The sequence below is a fragment of the Cetorhinus maximus genome, chromosome 28 (genome assembly GCF_964194155.1).
Source record: "Cetorhinus maximus chromosome 28, sCetMax3.hap1.1, whole genome shotgun sequence".
Lineage (NCBI taxonomy): Eukaryota > Metazoa > Chordata > Chondrichthyes > Lamniformes > Cetorhinidae > Cetorhinus > Cetorhinus maximus.
In genome coordinates this window covers 28351701-28371085 of record NC_135906.1, presented here as the reverse complement: position 1 = coordinate 28371085, position 19385 = coordinate 28351701, and the positions used below count along the sequence as shown (strand labels likewise).

The following is a 19385-nucleotide window of genomic DNA, read 5'->3' as shown; positions in this document are numbered from 1 at the left end:
CCGATGTTGGATGAGGACAGAATCGGCATTAACTGCAATGCCTCCCATTGTGGAATAGCTGCCCTCAGCCATGAGGAATGGCCAACTGGGCAAGATATGAAAGGGAGAATGGCAGCCGTGTAAACTGGCACAACTCAGGGTGGGCCGTGAGGAGAGGACGGGGAGAGAAGAAGTTCATTTTTTAAGGAACCGGACAATTGGGCTTGAATGCGATAAAGTGAATTTGAGATCAATGAGTTGGCAGGAGGAGTTTTTCAGTGAGGAGGAGTTTTTCAGTGAGGAGGAGGAGTTTTTCAGTGAGGAGGAGTTTTTCAGTGAGGAGGAGTTTTTCAGTGAGGAGGAGGAGTTTTTCAGTGAGGAGGAGTTTTTCAGCGAGGAGGAGGAGTTTTTCAGTGAGGTTCTAATGTGCTCAGACACACCCCCACTCCTGAAATACCAATTGAAAATTGCTTTGGAAACTTGTACAATAAACACTTGTGTCTAGGTTGACAGGTTGCAATTAAACGTCATTAACGCTGACTGGTATTTACCACAGTGATCAGCAGCCTGCTGTTGAAAATAGAGGCTGTGGGACACACTGTTCTCTGGATAAGTGCAGGTTACACAATGGGATTTGCAGATGAAACAAAGCCAGTTTGCCAAGCCCTTTCTCAAATCGGAACGTTACAGAGAGTTCTCCCTCGTGAATGAAGGTCACTCTGGTTTTCTACTGATTCCAGTCTCCATTGCTAATTCCTGGCTTCACTTTTGGTTGAAAGAGGCAGGTTTCATTCTAGATTTTATGGGGTTTCCGCACACAAACCCTGGTTATTGGAAACCTGTTAAAAATAAATGAAACATTTCTCGCAGTTTGACACGAAATGTTGGGCTAATATTTTATCAGATGCACTTCCAGTATTTTCTGTTTCTGGTTCCAGATCTTCAACTTTCACAGTGTTTTTTTTTTTAAATTTCAAGTGCTTGTTCTCACTTTCCTGTTCAGTATTTTATCATCACACACCAAACTTAAACCAACTCCAGATAGGAAAGGGCTACGTTTGCCAGGTCTCTCCCAGTTTACAATAACGAGGTCTGGCTGTCGTTGTCGCATCTTTTGGGGTGAGAATATATTAACGATTTCTCCTGGACTCGATCCTGAGTTCAACAATTTCAAATCATAAACAACCCTCCTGTTTTCGCTGCTGCTGCTGCTGATGATTCTACTATTGCCATTTACACCTGCTCGAGACCCATATTTTGTTTCCTTACTTATCGCGTTACCATCTCCTTGTGCCTTGCACCATCATCCCTCTTGCCATTTGATCTCTCCTGTCTTCCATCCTATCGCTTTCCTCCATTCCTCCCCCACCCCCTCACCAACACCCCCCTCACTTTCCCAGCCTGTTACATCTCAAACATTTTTCCAGACCTGATGAAAACTCGTGGACCTCAGAATCACAGAACTGTTACAGCGCAGAAGGAGGCCATTCAGCCCATTGTGCCTATACCGGTTCTCCAAATGAGCAATTCATCTAGTGTCATTCTTCTGCCTTCTCCCCTTAATCCTGCACGTTCTTCCTGTTCAGATAATAATCCAATTCCCTCTTGAATGCCTCGATTGAACCTGCCTCCATCACACTCTCAGGCAGCGCATTCCAGACCCCAATCACTGGCTGCGTGAAAAAGTTCCCCCTCATGTCTCCACTGTTTCTTTTGCCAATCACCTTAGACTTCATGTGTCCACTCATTCTCAATCCTTCCACCATTGGGAACCGTTTCTCCCAATCTACTCTGTCCAAACCCCTCATGATTTTGTATATCTCTATCAAATCTCCTCTCAACTTTCCCTTCTCCAAGAAAAACAGTCCCAACTGCTCCAATCTAACTACATAACTAGGTTACTCATCCCTGGGACTATTCTCATGAATCTTTTCTGCACTCTTTCCAATGCCTTCACATCCTTCCTAAAGTGCAGTGTCCAGAACTGGATGCAATTCTCCAGTTGAGGATGAACCAGTGTTTGATACAAGTTCAACATAACCTCCTTGCTCCTGTGCTCTATACCCCTATTAATAAAGTCTTGGATACTGTCTACTTTATTAACTGCACTCTCAGCCTCTCCTGCTGCCTTGAATGAGTTATGCACATATACACCCAGGTCACTCTGCTCCTGCACTCCCTTTAGAATTGTTCTCTTTATTTTATATTGTCTCTCCATGTTCTACCAAAATGCATCACCTCCCGCTTCTCTGCATTGAATTTCAACTGTCACTTTGTCCACCCATTCCACCAACCTGTCTATGTCCTTTTACGCTATAGTTCTACGCTATACCCTCCTCACAGTTCACAATGCTTCCAAGTTCCACACATTTTGAAACTGTGCCTTGTACACCAAGGTCTAGGTTATTAATAAATATTAGGAGCTGCAAGGGTGTGAACACTGACCCTTGGGGATCTCCACTACAAACCTTCCTCTGTTCCGAATAACATCCATTCACCATTATCTCTCTTTCCTAACACTCAGTCTGAAGGAGGCCATTCGGTCCATTGTGTCTGTGCCAGCTCTTTGCAAGAGCAGTTCACCTACTGCCACTCCCTTGCCTTTTCCCCATAGCCATACCAATTCTTTATCTTCAGATAATGACCCAATTCTCTTTTGAAAGCCACATTTGAACCTGCCTCCACCACCCTCAGGCAGCGCATGCCAGATCCCAACCACTCGCTAGAAAGTTCTTCCTCATGTCCCCATTGCTCCTTTGCCAACTGGTTTTTAAAAAATTCCGGCAATTTTCTTTGGCAGGGAGGGTCCACAGCCCACCTTACATAACCCTGCCTGACGAACTGGGACACCATCTGGCAGGGGGGGGGTCACAGCTCACCTGAGCAACCACAGGACCAGAGGTGAAACACCTGGAGGGGTTCCAGGCTCTGAGCCGATCCGGCACTTACAGGGCAAGAGCGTCACTGAACCAAAAACCAGCAGCAGAAGCTCAAATATCTGGAATGGAAAGTGATGGCTCTAAGGGGAAGACAGTGGTGTAGTGATAATGTCACTGGACTAGTAATCCAAAGGCTCAGGTTAATGCTCTAGGGATATGGGTCCAAATTCCAACACAGCAGCTGGTGGGCATTAAATTCAATGAATAAATCTGTAATATAAAACCACTCTAATGATAATCATCATTGATTGCTCCCTCTACACTGTCCCCATCAAACACTCCCAGGACAGGTACAGCACGGGTTAGATACAGGGTAAAGCTCCCTCTACATTGTCCCCATCAAACACTCCCAGGGTAGGTACAGCACGGGTTAGATACAGGGTAAAGCTCCCTCTACATTGTCCCCATCAAACACTCCCAGGACAGGTACAGCACGGGGTTAGATACAGAGTAAAGCTCCCTCTACACTGTCCCCATCAAACACTCGCAGGACAGGTACAGCACGGGGTTAGATACAGAGTAAAGCTCCCTCTACACTGTCCCCATCAAACACTCCCAGGACAGGTACAGCACGGGGTTAGATACAGAGTAAAGCTCCCTCTATACTGTCCCATCATTGTGCATAACATCAATCTTCAAAGATCATTTCATTTTGTACCAGTCTGAAATTTCCATTTGCCAAATTGTCCAGTATTTAAACAGATACTAGGGGCCATGGGTACTGGCCCAATAGGGTGGAGCCAGAGATAAGAGAATGTGGAGACGATGTCTAATTACTGCACTGGGCTCCCAAAAGCTGCCCATAACATAATGCAACTTAAAAACTCTGCTCCAGATCTTCCATTGCACATAAAGATGCTCTGGCTATGAAATAGTGTGTGGCAAACATCACTTGTTATGGGGAGAGGGAAGAGTTAGGTTTAGTCTATTTTTAGTGATGGTGCAATGGCGTGACGGTGTTTATTCCTACAGGATTCAAGTCACCGCGTCATGTCCTTGGAAACAAAACACAGACGCTTTCCAAATGAATTTTTACTTCAGAAAGTCAGTGAAAAACTGCAGAGCAGCAAATTCTTCAGAATATTTCACTGTGTCGATGGAATCCAAGTTTATTTATGATTGGACAAACAGTTGATCAGGAATTTCCTGCACTGGTTCACCGCAGGCCTGAAGGTTCTTATTTTCAAGCCTGACTGTAGGCCCAGTTTCCTCCTTCATCACATGGGGGCACTTGTAAGAACGTGGTGCCAACTTGGCAGAGAGAGAGAGAACATAATCGCTGTTACACAATTTGTTCTGAACTATGAGGGGAATATTATCTGTTTGAAATATGACTTCATGTGGGTCCTTGTTAAAGTGAATGATGCAGCTGAGCTCAGAGTCAAGCCACAATTTGAAATAATGATCACCCATTTTCTGCCCCATGTATATTTTGTTTTTACTTACCAGCCAAAAGAAACCACATCTGAATATACTGTACACAGGAGGAAGCAGCCAGAATATTTTTCAGGTATGTTCGAAGGATCGGATTATGTGGACCAGTTACATAAATTGGACGTGTTCTCAATGGGAAAGAGAAAGTGGATGAAGAAAGAGAAAGAATTCAAAACAAAGGCAAAACGCGTGGAAATCAGATTGGAAACCAGGAATGTTGAAGGGTCGTGTGGACTCAAAATGTCGACTCTTTTCTTCTCCACCGATGCTGCCAGACCTGCTGAGTTTTTCCAGGTAATTCTGTTTTTGTTTTGGAAACCAGGAATTCATTCACGCTGCTTCAGCGATAGAACATCAGCAACAGATCAGGCCATTCAGCCCTTTGAGTCTGTTAGGATCAAAAGAAGCCATTCAACCCCTTCACCCTGTTAAGCAGACGCATGGGGAACACCACCACCTGGAGGTTCCCCTCCAAGTCACTCACCATCCTGACTTAGAAATATATCACCGTTCCTTCACTGTCGCTGGGTCAAAATCCTGGAACTCCCTTCCTAACAGCACTGTGGGTGTACCTACACCACATGGACTGCAGCGGCTCAAGAAGGCTGCTCACCACCACCTTCTCAAGGGCAATTAAGGACGGGCAATAAATGCTGGTCCAGCCCGTGACATCCACGTCTCATGACCGAACGGAAAAAAAGTACATTAGGAACAGGAGGAGGCCTTTCAACACCTCAAGTCCAGTCTGACATTCAATTAGCTCATGGCTGATCTGCACTCCAGCCCCTCACATCGGCTTTGGCTCCGTATCCCTTGATACCCTTACAACAACAAGTTGCACTTATCTGGCACCTCTAATGTAGCAAAACTTCTTAATGAGGCATTTCCGGGGTGTCATCGGAGAAAAATTTCACACAGAGTCACATGAGGGCAGGTGGCCAAAAGCTTGGCCGAAGAGGTGGGTTTAAGGAGTGTTTTAATGGAGGAGAGAGGCGGAGAGGGTTATGGGGAGCAAATTCCAGAACTTGGCAGCAGTTTTGTTACCCAACGAAAACCTGTCAGCAACTAGTTATCCCCTTGCATCCAGGCTTTGCCCGGACAGAGCATTTCACATTTCTAGGCCAAACCCCAGAAACATTGCTGTGCTTTGCCCCAGCAAAAGCTGTGCTGAAACAATGTGGAGACAGCCAGCTGTGAGCTGTGCACGTCTGAATATTTTTGAACAAATTGTTGGCCGGTGAGTAGAGTCAGATTAGGTTGGAGCGGAGCTGCAGATGAATCACAGCCCTTGAGCCCATGAACACACTTAAATCCAGCACTTACATAAGTCACTACGCCCCATTGTATAACACAGGCCAACTCCCCTGATAACCACTTATATAACCCATGGAAAAAAAGAGCTTCCCTTGATCCTGTTACATTAATTCAAGTCATGCTTATAGTCAACATGTTACATAAAGGGGCCTTAGTCACAGTAAACTGGCAGGTTATATAACATCCCGATTTAACACAGAGCTCAGTATGAATGACTCAGCTGCTGTATATTGCAAAGAATTAAAGGAACATTCCCAGTGTAAGATTGCGGGCGGGTGTGGGGGAAGTGGGGGGGTGAGGAACACTATTTTTTGGTGGGTTGTTGTGGGGTGGGGGCCACATCATTCCCTTTTAGTCTGGTTAGCAATAACCTGCTAAATGCAAATAGACATTGAATTTAGCAAACCAGGCAGCTTGGAGTGATCTACAGTCCAATTAAGCTGATCATTACGGGGTCGGATTTCATAAATAAAGCCCTGTAGTTACTCTACGGTATTTTTAAAAATGGTAATAACAGCGTGGCGCATCTTGTTTAAAGTCATCTTTAACCTTTGGGCTTCACCCTGATAGTTTGTTTTTGAGGGGGAGGAGTTCCGCTGTGAAACTAAAACAAACCCTAATACTACAGTAATAAAATCTTCCAGCGGTGCCAGGTGGCTTGCAGAGTAACCTTCTTGCTCTGTGTATCAGATAGGTCGCGGGCTCTAGTCCACACCCCAGCGACTTGGTCACATAATCCAGGCTGAAGCTCCCACTGCGTTAGTGAGGGGGTGCTGCACTGTTGCAGGTGCCATCTTTCAAATGGGACATTAAACCAAGTCTACCCCCTTTTTATTTTATTCTTTCACAGGACATGGGTGTCGCTGGCCAGGCCAGCATTTTTATTGTTCATCCCTAATTTGAGAAGGTGGTGGTGAGCCACCGTGGTGGTGGTGAACTGCTATAGTCCATGAGGTGCAGGTATGCCTACAGCGCTGTTTGGGAGGGACTTCCAGGATTTTGACCCAGCGACTGTGGAGGAACGGTTCTATAGTTCCAAGTCAGGATGGCGAGTAGCTTGGTGGGAAGATTGAAGGTGGTGGTGTTCCCATGTATCTGCTGCCCTTGTCCTTCTAGGTGGTAGAGGTTGTGGATTTGGAAGATGCTGTTGAAGGAGGTTCAGTGAGTTTCTTCAGTGCATCTTGCAGGTGGTACGCACACTGCTGTCACTGGGCGTCGGTGGTGGAGGGAGTGAATGGTTAAGGTGCTGGATGGGGTGCCAGTCAAACGGGGCTGCTTTGTCATGGTTGGTGTCAAGCTTCTTGAGCGTTGTGGGAGCTGCACTCATCCAGGCAAGTGGAGAGTATTCCATCCCACTCCTGACTTGTGGATGGTGGACAGGCTTTGGGGAGTCAGGAGGTAGAATTCAAAGAAAAACAGGCAATTTTTCCCAGCAAAATACTGTGGATGTTGGAAATCTGAAATAAAAACAAAAAGTGCTCAGCAGGAGAGCCGGTCTCTGTCAAGAGAAACAAGAGTCGTTTTAGGGCGACCGTTAATCTGAGCAGTTCCTCTGGATCTGAAATGTTAACTCTATTTCTCTGCAGTGAGCATTTCCAGCATTTTTCTGTTTTTATTTAAGTTTTCCTGATGTTCTGGTTTATGTTTATCCCTCAGCCAACACCTTAAAACCAGGTTACCTGGTCATTGCTGTTGTGGGAGCTTGGGGTGCACAGTTTGCCTGCTGCAGCTCCTACACTACAACCGAGACCAGAATAAAGCATCTCATTGGCTGGAAAGCGCCTTAAGGTATTGAAGTTTCCTGTGAAAATACAATTCGTTCTATCTGCTTCAGCGACTTCCATATTTACAGGCCTGAATCTTCCATTCTGGGACCTAGGGTTGGTTGGGGACCACACGTGAACTTTCTCTGTTCAGCTCCGTGAGGAGCTTCCCAATTCTCGCATGGGGGTGGGGGGCAGGCAGGAAGTCACTGTCCCCACCGTTACCTCGGGGGAGAGGGGGAGGGGTCTTAGACCCAGCAGGCGCCATGTTTAAAGGGCTCCCGGACAGCTTGGACCATCCCTTCCACCTTTGCCCGGCCACTGCTCCACCCTTCCCCACCTACCCCTCCTTGGTCATCGCCCCCGCACAACTTGCACTGCCACCACCCGATCCCAAGGGTAGGCTGATGTTTACAGACGCTCCCCACAGAGGGGTCAGCGCAGCAGCAGTTCACCATGAACCATGGAGGAAGGTCTACCTGGCCAGGTGCGCGCCGCTTCTGTGCAGTCGTGAAAGTGAACGTTCGAATTTCTCGCTGGCGGGGAACTGAATTTGGAGGAGGGGATATTAACCTCGGTGGGGTTGCCTTTTAATGAGCATGCAGGACATATTCATTCATGCAGGAGGGCTCCCCAACATTGCTCATCAGGAAGCTCCACCCACCTTTAACCCGCCCTTAAAGTCCCAAGAACTCAATAGCTAAAGTTCACCCCACGGTCGGGAACTGATCTTTGGCTTCTCGCCAAATTAAGTCCCCCCGCTCGGCAAGCTTGCCGTTACTGGAGGGACTGCCCATAGCGTCTGTACGGTAATAAATTACTTCAAAGCTCTTCCACAGGAACAAGCATTAAGTGGGGTTGTTGCTGGAGGTGATGAGGTGGGTTTGTAGATGGCTGTTGGAGGAGGATGAAAGGATGAGAATGGGTTTACAGTGAGACGGGAGGGCAGCGGATGAGATGGGTGAGACTGTAGAGGGACTTGGAAACAATATTGGAAACACCCATTAATTAATAGTCGTGCTTTGTATGTTCTCATCCCGCTCCCCCCTCCAGCCACTCACACCCCCAGTACTCTTCTCAAACCGATAGTTTCGTATTAGATAGTTTAAGTATCCACCATGTGCTTCAGTTGTTTATCTCTCATACTTTACAGTCAAATTTTGAATTAAAAAACCTCTCCAAGGCAAACTTGTAACAAAATGGAGTCATAAGTTTGCTGATTGTGTCTTAAATAGATATTTCTGTATTAACCATACACTGAACAAGAAACTATTTTAACTGTCTTTGTTTCCCTGTTATCTCTTGCTTCTATATTTACTACTAATATTTATCTCATATTATTTATAAGTTAAACAAACCAGTGTAAGCTTATTGCTCAATTATCATAGTTTAACTTTTACCTTATTTATTATATAAATATCCCCATCTAACTTTTATTTGAATGCATTTTAAAGTTGAAGTAAGTTTCCTCATTTAGGCTCCTACCCACTCCTGACCCAGCAACAACAGTACACACATTGTGCCTTTAACATTGTCGGACATCCCAAGGAGCTTCACAAGAGCTTTTAGTAAATGTGACGCAGTCCTGGACTGACTGATGATCATCTCCGAATCTGGTTGGAATCTGGCTGGAAGGGTGAACACTCTCACCAGGTCTGGACCTGTACTTCAAGGAGCTCGGTCAAAGTACTTGCTCAGGTTCAGGGTGTACATTGCAAGCTCTGAATAAGCCCCTGGCCTCGTCTCGCCTGGACCAGCTGGGCACGGGTCTCGCTGCGTTTGCCTGCACAGGCTGATGAGTTCACCTTGTGCCCTGCCGGCTTTGGGCAAGAGTCCGTGATGCCCGCTCAGGTGAGTCGGTTAAAATGACAAAATGGTCAAATTTCTGCCCCACCTCTTGACCTCCTCTGGCAATCCCTCCACTGCCTCTACGTTGTGAGGCTACTCACCGCAACATCCTCCAGTTATATATTGAGAATACCGAAGCCATGGTCTAGGGCTCCAGCAATTAGCCTCCTACCCCCCCCACTGATTCCTACATCCATCCTGATCATTGCCTCATATTGATTACAATTCGAGATTTCTACTTTAGCCTCCAACCTCATATGCTCTCCTCTGTCCTCGGCCCAACCATCTTCAGCTGCTTCATCAATGACCTTTTCTCCATCATAAGGTCAGAAGTGGGGATGTTCACTGATGATTGCACAATGTTCAGCACCATTCACGACTCCTCAGATACTGAAGCAGCCCCGTGTCCAAATGCAGCAAGACCTGGACAATACCCAGGCTTGGGCTGACAAGTGGCAAGTAACATGCGCACCACACAAGTGGCCAGGCAATGACCATCTCCAACAAGACAGAATCTAACCACTGCCTCTTGACATTCAATGGCGTTACCATCACTGAATTCCCCACTATCAACACCCTGGGGGTTACCATTGACCAGAAACTGAACTGGACCAGCCATATAAATACTGTGGCTACAAGAGCAGGTTAGAGGCTAGGAATCGTGCGACGAGTAACTCACCTCCTGACTCCCCAAAGTCTGTCCACCATCTACAAGGCACGAGTCAGGAGTGTGATGGAATTCTCCCCACTTGCCTGGATGAGTGCAGCTCCCACAACACTCAAGAAGCTCAACACCATCCAGGACGAAGCAGCCCCACTTGATTGGCACCACATCCACAAACATTCACTCCCTCCACCACCGATGCACAGTAGCAGCAGTGTGTACCATCTACAAGATGCGCTGCAGGAATTCACTAAGGCTCCTTCAACAGCACCTTCCAAACCCACAACCTCTACAAAGAATAAAGAAAAGTACAGCGCAGGAACAGGCCCTTCGGCCCTCCAAGCCTGCGCCGATCATATTGCCCGTCAACTAAAACATTTTGCACTTCTGGGGTCCGTATCCCTCTATTCCCATCCTATTCATGTATTTGTCAAGCTGCCTCTTAAACACCACTATCGTACCTGCTTCCACCACCTCCTCTGGCAGCGAATTCCAGACACTCACTATCCTCTGCGTAAACAACTTGCCCCACACATTTCCTTTATAGTTTTCTCCTCTCACCTTAAATCTATGTCCCCTAGTAATTGACTCTTCCACCCTGGGAAAAAGCTTCTGACTATCTACTCTGTCCATGCCACTCATAATTTTGTAAACTTCTATCAAGTCGCCCCTCAATCTCCGTCGCTCTAGTGAGAACAATCCGAATTTCTCCAACCTCTCCTCATAGCTAATAACCTCCAGACCAGGCAACATCCTGGTAAACCTCCTCTGCACCCTCTCCAATGTCTCCATATCCTTCTGGTAATGTGACGACCAGAATTGCACGAAATATTCCAAGTGTGGCCTAACCAAGGTTCTATACAGCTGCAGCATGACTTCCCAGCTTTTATACTCAATACCCCTGCCAATGAAGGCAAACATGCCATATGCCTTCCTGACTACCTTATCCACCTGCGTTACCACTTTCAGTGACCTGTGGACCTGTACATCCAGATACCTCTGCCTGTCGATGCACTTAAGGGTTCTGCCATTTACTGTATAATTCCTGCCTGTATTAGAGTACCGTCGAGAAGGACAAGGGCAGCAGACAGATGGGAACACCACCACCTGGAAGTTCCCTTCCAAGTCACTCACCATCCTGACTTGGAAATATATTACCGTTCCTTCACTGTCGCTGGGTCAAAATCCTGGAACTCCCTCCCTAACAGCACTGTGGGTGTACCTACACCAAATGGGCTGCAGCGGCTCAAGAAAGCAGCTCACCACCACCTTCTCAAGGGCAATTATGGATGGGCAATAAATACTGGCCCAGCCAGTGAAGCCCACATCTCATGAATGAATTTTTTAAAAATTATAAAGGGGGACTTTAATTACCCAAATGTAGGCTGGGACAGTGATAGTGTAAAGGGCGGAGAGGGGCAAGAATTCCTAGATTGTGTTCAGGAGAATTTTCTACAGCAGTATGTGTCCGATCCAACAAGAAAAGACACACTGTTGGACCTGGTTCTTGGAAATGAGGTGGGTCAAATAAATCAAGTGTCAATGGTGGAACATTTAGGAGACAGTGATCATCGTATTGTACATTTTAGGATGATGATAGAAAAGCACGATAGGTAATCCAGAGTAAAAATAATTAACTGGACAAGAGCCGACTTCAATTGGGCAGGAACGGAGCTGGGCCAGATAGACTGGAACGAAAGATTGGCAGAAAAAACTGTAGCTTAACAAGCTACAGAATTGAACAAAACAAAAGAATTGATTCAGGCACAGTCAAGGTATACCCCATTGAAAGGGAAAGGTAGGACAAACAAATCCAGAGCTCCCTGAATGAAAAAGAAAATTGAAATTAAGATAAAGAAGAAAAAGTGCACTTATGGCAGGTGTCAGGTAGAAAATGCAATTGAGAACCAAGAGGAATATAGAAGGTTCAGAGGGGAGGTGAAAAAGCATATTAGAGAAGTGAAGAGGGATTATGAGAAAAGACTGGCAGCCAATATAAAGGGGAATTCCAAATTCTTCTATAGACATATAAATAGTAAAAGGGTGGTAAAAGGAGGAGTAGGGCCGATTAGGGACCTGAAAGGGAATTTACACATGGACAAAGGGGCCATGGCTGAGTTATTAAGTGAATATTTTTCATCCGTCTTTACCAAGGAGGTAGATGCTACCCAGGCCATGGTGACAGAGGAGGAAACTCTGTCACTGGAAAGGTTCAAAATTGATAAAGAGGGAGTGTTGAATAGACTGTCTGTACTTAAAGTTGGCAAGGCACCGGGACCGGGTGAGATGCATCCAAGGATATTGAAGGAAATGAGAGTAGAAATTGCAGGGATACTGACCATAACCTTTCAGTCTTCCCTAGACTCAGGGGAGGTGCCAGAGGACTGGAGAATTGCAAACATTACACCCTTGTTCAAATAAGGTTGTAAGGATAAGCCCAGCAATTACAGACCAGTCAGTTTAACTTCAGTGGTGGGCAAGATTCTAGAGACAATTATTCGGGGTAGAATTAGTAGTCACATGGAAAAATATAGGTTGATAAGGAAGAGCCAGCATGGATTTCTAAAGGGGAAATTGTGTTTAACTAACTTGCTGGAGTTTTTTGAAGAGGTAACAGAAAAGATCAATGGGGGTAATGCTGTTGATGTGGTATACATGGACTTTGAAAAGGCATTTGACACAGAGCCACACAGCAGACTTGTGAGAAAAGTTATTGCTCATGGAATAAAAGGGACAATAGCAACGCGGATACAGAATTGACTGAGAAATAGGAAGCAGAGAGTAATGGTCAATAGATATTTTTCGGGCTGGAGGAAGGTTTGTAGTGGAGTTCCCCAGGGGTCAGTATTGGGACCCTTGCTGTTCCTGATATATATTAATGACCTAGATCTTGGTGTGCAGGGGACAATTTCAAAGTTTGCAAATGATATGAAGCTTGGGAGTGTTGTGAGCTGTGAGGAGGACAGTGTGGAACTTGAAGAGGACATAGACAAGTTGGTGGAGTGGGCAGATAGGTGGCAGATGGAGTTCAATGTGGAGAAGTGTGAGGTGATACATTTTAGTAGGAAGAACATGGACAGACAATATAAAATAAGGGGTGAAATTTTGAAGGGGGTGGAGGAGCAGACAGACTTGAGTGCATATGTGTATAAAACAAAAACAGAACACATATGTGTATAGATCATTGAAGGTGGCAGGACAGGTGGAGAGAGCAGTTAATAAAGCATACAGTATCCTGGGCTTTATTAATAGGGGCATAGAGTACAAGAGCAAGGAGATTATGCTGAATTTATATAAGACACTCGTTAGACCTCAGCTAGAATATTGTGTACAGTTCTGGGCGCTACATTAAAGGAAGGATGTGAACACATTGGAGAGAGTGCAGAAGAGGTTTACACGAATGGTTCCAGGGATGAGAAACTTCAGTTATGAGGATAGATTGGAGATGTTGGGACTCTTCTCCTTGGAGAGAAGGTGGCTGAGAAGAGATTTGATAGAGGCGGTCAAAATCATGAGGGAGCTGGACACAGTAGATAGGAAAAAGCTGTTCCCACTCGTAAAAGGGTCAAGATCGAGAGGGCACAGATTTAAAGTGATTTGCAAAAGAAGCAATTGTAACGTGAGAAAAAACTTTTTCACACAGAGAGCAGTTCGGGTCTGGAAAGCGCTGCCTGAAAGTGTGGTGGAGGCGGGTTCAATCGAGGCATTCAAGAGGACATTAGATGATTATTTGAACAGAAACAATGTGCAAGGGTACAGGAAAAGGCTGGGCAATGGCACTAGGTCAAAATGCTCATTTGGAGAGCTGGTGCAAACATGATGGGCTGAATGGCCTCCTTCTGTGCTGTTAAGATTCTGTGATTCTGTGCCTCAGAAGAGAGACATGTTGCTGAAACTTTTTGTCTAGCACTCATCAGGACAAAATGCAAGAATGCCAAATTTCAAATGATCACAACAATTTATACTACAGGAGAAAAGGTGCTGATTGGTTGGAAAGTCCACACTGATTGGTCAAGGTTTTGCCAAGGAGAAAGCAACAGGGAACTATGACAGGTTCCTGTTTATGAATGTATGTCACTTCTAGCATGCATAAAGGAGCCATATCATGAGGTCAACTGATTATCTTAAATTAGTATCGCTATTAGCGCACCCAGGATTGTTACCCAATCGAGGAATCACATCTAACAGTAGATGTTTTCTTCTGGGTTTTGTAAGTGTGGGCTGGTTGAGAAAATGATGAACTTACATTTCTAGAAGATCTTATCAGGACTCACAGAAATATCCAAAAACATTTCACGTACGAGCAAGTTGAAGAGCATTCACTGTTGTTATACACAGAAGCTGGTCCCACAGATAGCACTGAGGTGCAGTAATGCCTAGGTAAATACAAGCCTTTCTTTACACATTATAATAAATTGGCAATCTTTAGACCACCCAGGCATCATCACAAGTCAGCAGCACACAGTGCTTTTGATAGCCATCAAACACCTGAAAGTGCTTTGCAGCCAATGGAGTACTTTTGAAGTGTAGTCACTGTTGTGATGTGGAAAATGTGGCAGCCAATTTAACACACAGCAAGATCCCACAAACAACAATGTGATAATGACCAGATAATCTGGGTTTGTTTTGTGTTGTTGATTGAAGGATGAATATTGACCAGGACACGCGGGATAACTCCCCTGTTCTTCTTCAAAATATTGCCGTAGGATCTTTTATATTCACCAGCCCAGCCAGTTGGGGCCTGTGTTTAACATCTCACCCAGTTCAGTAACTCCAATAGTGCAGCACTCCCTCTTTACTGCACAGGGTTGTCAGCCTTTATTTCTGTGCTCAAATTCTAGACCAGGGCTCTAGGGGAGTTGGTAGTGTGGTGGTAATATCACTGAACCAGCAATCCAGATGTCCAAGCCAATCTCCTGGGGATATGGGTTCAAATCCCACCTTGCTAGCAGGTGGAGTTTAAGTTCAATTAATAAAGTCTGGAATTGAAAGCTAGTCTCAGGAAGCTATTATTGATTGCTATAAAAAGGACGAAAATCTGCTACCCTTACCTGGTCTGGCCTGCATGTGGCTCCAAACCCACAGCAATGTGGTTGACTCTTAACTGCCCCCTGAAATGGCTGAGCAAGCCACTCAGTTTAAGGGCAATTAGGGATGGGCAACAAATGCTGGCCTTGCCAGTGATGCCCACATCCCATGAAAGAATAAATTTTTAAAAAAAGGAAGGTACATAATGGAACTAAGTGGGGCATAGAAATTGCTGCAAATGTGATTTAATGCAGCCAAAGTCAACCAGACTGCGTGGGAGGTCCAAAGTACACAATCTACAGCTCCATCGGCTGGTGCCCTCTCTGAATCTCTTCCTAAATAAGCTTTGCTTTATCTCCCAAAGCCAAAACCACAGGGTCCATAAATCCTGCAGGAACAGCACATTCTGTAACATTCCTTTGTTGGGTTTGATGAGCTGTGTGAGAACCAGAGTAAGACTGATGGAACTTTGATACAAGATAAAGGAATTCAAAGCTTTGAAAAGACCCAACATGCCCAAAACAATAGAGATGGTTCAGGAGTGATCCTCTCAGCACTTCAGCTACTTTGTCCTCACGTTCTGGAGTTTCCCATCCATACACTCCGGCCTCACATCTCTACCTCCTGCTCCTCCTATAAGGCCTTCATTTAAACCCACGTACAGGCTACATTTGCAAATAAAATCAGTTCCTGTAATTTTGTACAGGTCACTGCCAAGGCTGTTTTTTTTTAGAACACTGCGAGATACTTTAACCACTTTGATCCATTGCGGAGGTTCATAAGGTCAGTGAGAATGTGCATGTTGATAAACAGAGCAGAAATTCATAGGTTTAGAATTTATCATGTTTTTTGGGCTGCCAACCTCTAAGCCTCAGTTCTCTCTTAATTCTATTAACGGGATTGTCAAGGGTGTGACCAAGTGGGGCCTAGCATGTCAGGCACCAGAAACCCGGAAGATTCCTGCCTGAGCAGGTAGGCCTGAGGCCCACCCTCTAGGGCCTCGAGCCTTAAGTGAGATTGACAAGCTGCAGACACCTGCTGGGCCTTCCCCTTGGCAGCTCGCTGGTCAATAGGCTTTGAACTAGCCTCTGCGCTGGCTGCGCAGCCTGGCTCAGTTGCTAAGGGGGAAGGGATGCAGTGAGGAGGGAGGGGATTGGGAAGGCGGTTCGGTGGTCGTTTGAGCTGCCATGTTGATGCGGAGTAGGGTGGCCAGAGCCAGAGCCACCAAAACTGGACACTTCCGTGACAGGAGCTTGGAGATTTTGTGTGGTATGAGAGACAACACTGGGGGTGGTGGGGGGTGAGGGGGGGAGGGCGCGGTGGAGGAGGGGGAGGGTAGTTAAGGAGAGGGTGGTTTGAAAACCTCTGGAAACAAATCTGTCTCTTTGTGTTTGAGCCTGCAGATGGGGAAAGGAATGAGCACAGGCCTCTGGTGCTTGACGGTAAGTGGGCTAAGGATCGAAATACTGGGTAGGCCATCCAGGACTGGACAACGACCAGACTGGCTAAAAACTGGACTGTCTGGTACAAAACCCGACATCTATCCTTCCTAATGTGGAGCTCAGAGGAGCCCTCCTGCACTTGTTACGAGAGAGAGAGAGATCAAGGGGCGATAGAGCCTTTGGGTCATTGAGTGCAAGTTGCTATGGGTGTGGGTCATGGGTCTTGAATGTTCTTCAATGGGGGTCACTGAGTGCAGGTTACTAAAAGTACACAGAAAGCAGGGACACATTTCTGTTGCTCAAGTTCACTGGGTCCAACTTGCTAATAGTTCACAGGGTTGGGACTCTCTTACTGTAACAGCTTGTTAGGAGAGCATCAGGTGTGGAATTTACTTTGTTATTTAGTGAGCTATTCTTTTAATGAGTTATCATAAAACTGCAGCGCCTTATCACATAAAGACTTGCATTTGTATAACACCTTTCATGATCAGCAGACATTGCAAAGTGCTTTATAGCCAATGGAGTACTTTTAAAGCATACTCACTGTTGTAATGTAGGAAATGCAGTGGCCATTTGGTGCACAACAAGCTCCCACAGACAGCAATATAATAATGACCAGATCATCTACTGCTGTGATGTTAATTGAGGGATAAATATTGACCAGGACTTTTACATCCATCTGAGAGTGTAGATAATGTCTTATCTGAAAGACGGCACCTCCAGCAGTGCCGCACTCCCTCAGTACTGCACTGGAATGTCAGCTTTGACTTTTGTGCTCAGGTTCTGGAGTGGAACTTCAACCCACGACATTCTGACACGGAGGCAAGTGTGTGACCCACTGAGCGATGGTGGGCTCCGATCTCACTCCCATTGCATAGTCTGAATGCAGTGACTGTTAGTGCGTAGATAAACTTGACATTCAGTCTGCACCAAGAGCATTGAGATGACCAGTCAATCTGCTTGGGCAGCGACTGTTCAGGGAAGAATGTTGGCCAGGACACCAGGAAAGCCCCCCGCCTGATACTTGAATAGTGAACAAATCTTTAAGGTCCATCTGACGAGACTCAAATGGGGCCTTGGTAACGTCTCATCCAATGACGACATCTCTGATAGTGCAGCCCTTCCTCAACAACACACTGGAATATCAGTCAAGATTAACTTCTAATGCAGGGGTAAGACTGGTACCAACTGAGCCAAGCTGACAACTTGTTGTCCTTAGTTATCTGTGTTTGTGTGTTAGCCACGATTCAGTTGAGAGCACTCTCAGCTCTTAATCAGGTACTCACAGGCTCAAGTCTCACTCCAGCTGCTTGAACATAAAATCTTGACTGATGCAGGAGTGCTGCAATTCGGAGGTACCACCTCCTGGGTGAGACAGTAAACTGAGGTCTGCCCACCCAGGTCAATGTAAAAGATCACCATCCTGCTATATTGAAGAGGAGTGGGAGAGCTCTGCTTGGTGTCCTGATCAATATTAACCCTTCAACCAGCATCAGTAAAAACAGATTATCGGGTCATTATCACCTTGCTGTTTGTGGATCTTGCTGTGCACAAATCAGTTGCTGCGTCACCCACATTATGACGGTGACCACACTTTAAACAAAATATTTAATTGACTATAAAGTGTCCTGGGATGTCAGCCATGAAAGACACTTTAAAAATTCAAGTCTTAGGCTGAGATTATCCAACCCTGCCCATTGTGGGAATCATCACAGGAGAGACATTCTGATCGACCAGCAAAAGACCGGGAATTCCTGGCCCCACAGCGGGCAGGACCTGAGAATTTCACCCTTAGTGTTAAAACCAAATGTGGTTCTGTGGTAGTTATGTGTTTGATATGACTGTGAGTCATTAATGGAATCAGTAGGTGAGAGATTGCCAATTTTTCTGTTGTCTTCACATTACAATAATGAGTGTAAAACAATGTTTTAATATTCAACTTACATTAAAAAAAGGTAAGGGGGTAAACACAGAAACCTCCTGTATCTCTGTAGCCCTCTGCTACAATTCACCCAGTTGGGAAGATGAAAGCAATGGCCTTCAGGAGGATCCCTATTGGAAGGATATGCTCGCGCTTTTAGTCCAATGCCCTATGTCCTACAACTGGTCCAACCTCATGCAGCCTTATTGTCGGGCCAAAAAAGAGGTTCATTGAGTGCAGGCAGGTGACAAGTGCATGGGACTGGACTCATTACTGAGGGTCAAGAGAGTTGGGGCCTGTCAGGGCAGTTCCCTGTGTTGCTAAGAATGCATCGGGTGGCAAACTCTCGATCCTGTTTGTAAAGTTTACCGGGTTCGAGATATGAAAGGTGCATAGGACAGCAGGCTCTCAGTCAGATTGACACAGTTCACCGGGTACAAGTTAATGTGTTCACAAGGCTGGGAGTCTCCCAGTGACAAGCTTCACTGGCTAAAGGCTGCTATTGAACATATGATCGGAACTCAACGTTTAACATTGTGGTGACGTTGATAACTAAAACAGCTCATTGGGATGTTCGGTGCCTGTGTGTCTTTGATGCTCATGTGCTCAACGTTTTCCCCCAGATGATTTTTGCTTCTCTCCAGCGTAGGATGATGATAAAAGGCAGGAATGCTGTAAAAAAAGAGCCTCCAGCATTGCCATGCCAGGTGGCCTGGACTGGGATGCCCTTATATTGGGTAGAAGTGGGAGGGGTGTATTTGGAACTCTGTCCAATGTTAGAAGATAAGGTTGGGTATGGAAATCCTTTGGCACTCAAGAGACATCACTAATTATTTCCCCTGGGAAACTGAGGCACTCTCGGCTCTTTGCATGGGACCCACAACAAAACAGCACCTACCCTGGCACCAGGAATGTCACATTGGGATAGTAATGTTCTCCTGAGGATAGGCCTGACTAGGGGCAGAGTAGGATGGCCTTACTCCACGTCTAATCGATGGGGGAGTGCTTGATCCTGAGGTAACCCTCGTGAGAAAACTTTACACTCCCCTTCAT

General features: G+C 45.8%; 1 long non-coding RNA gene across 1 annotated transcript in view; it reads left to right on the top strand.

The window, feature by feature from the left end:
* Positions 1-19385, top strand: part of LOC144668981 (uncharacterized) — a 153884-nt gene that overhangs the window by 47268 nt on the left and 87231 nt on the right. The gene's annotated exons all lie outside the window — the stretch shown is intronic.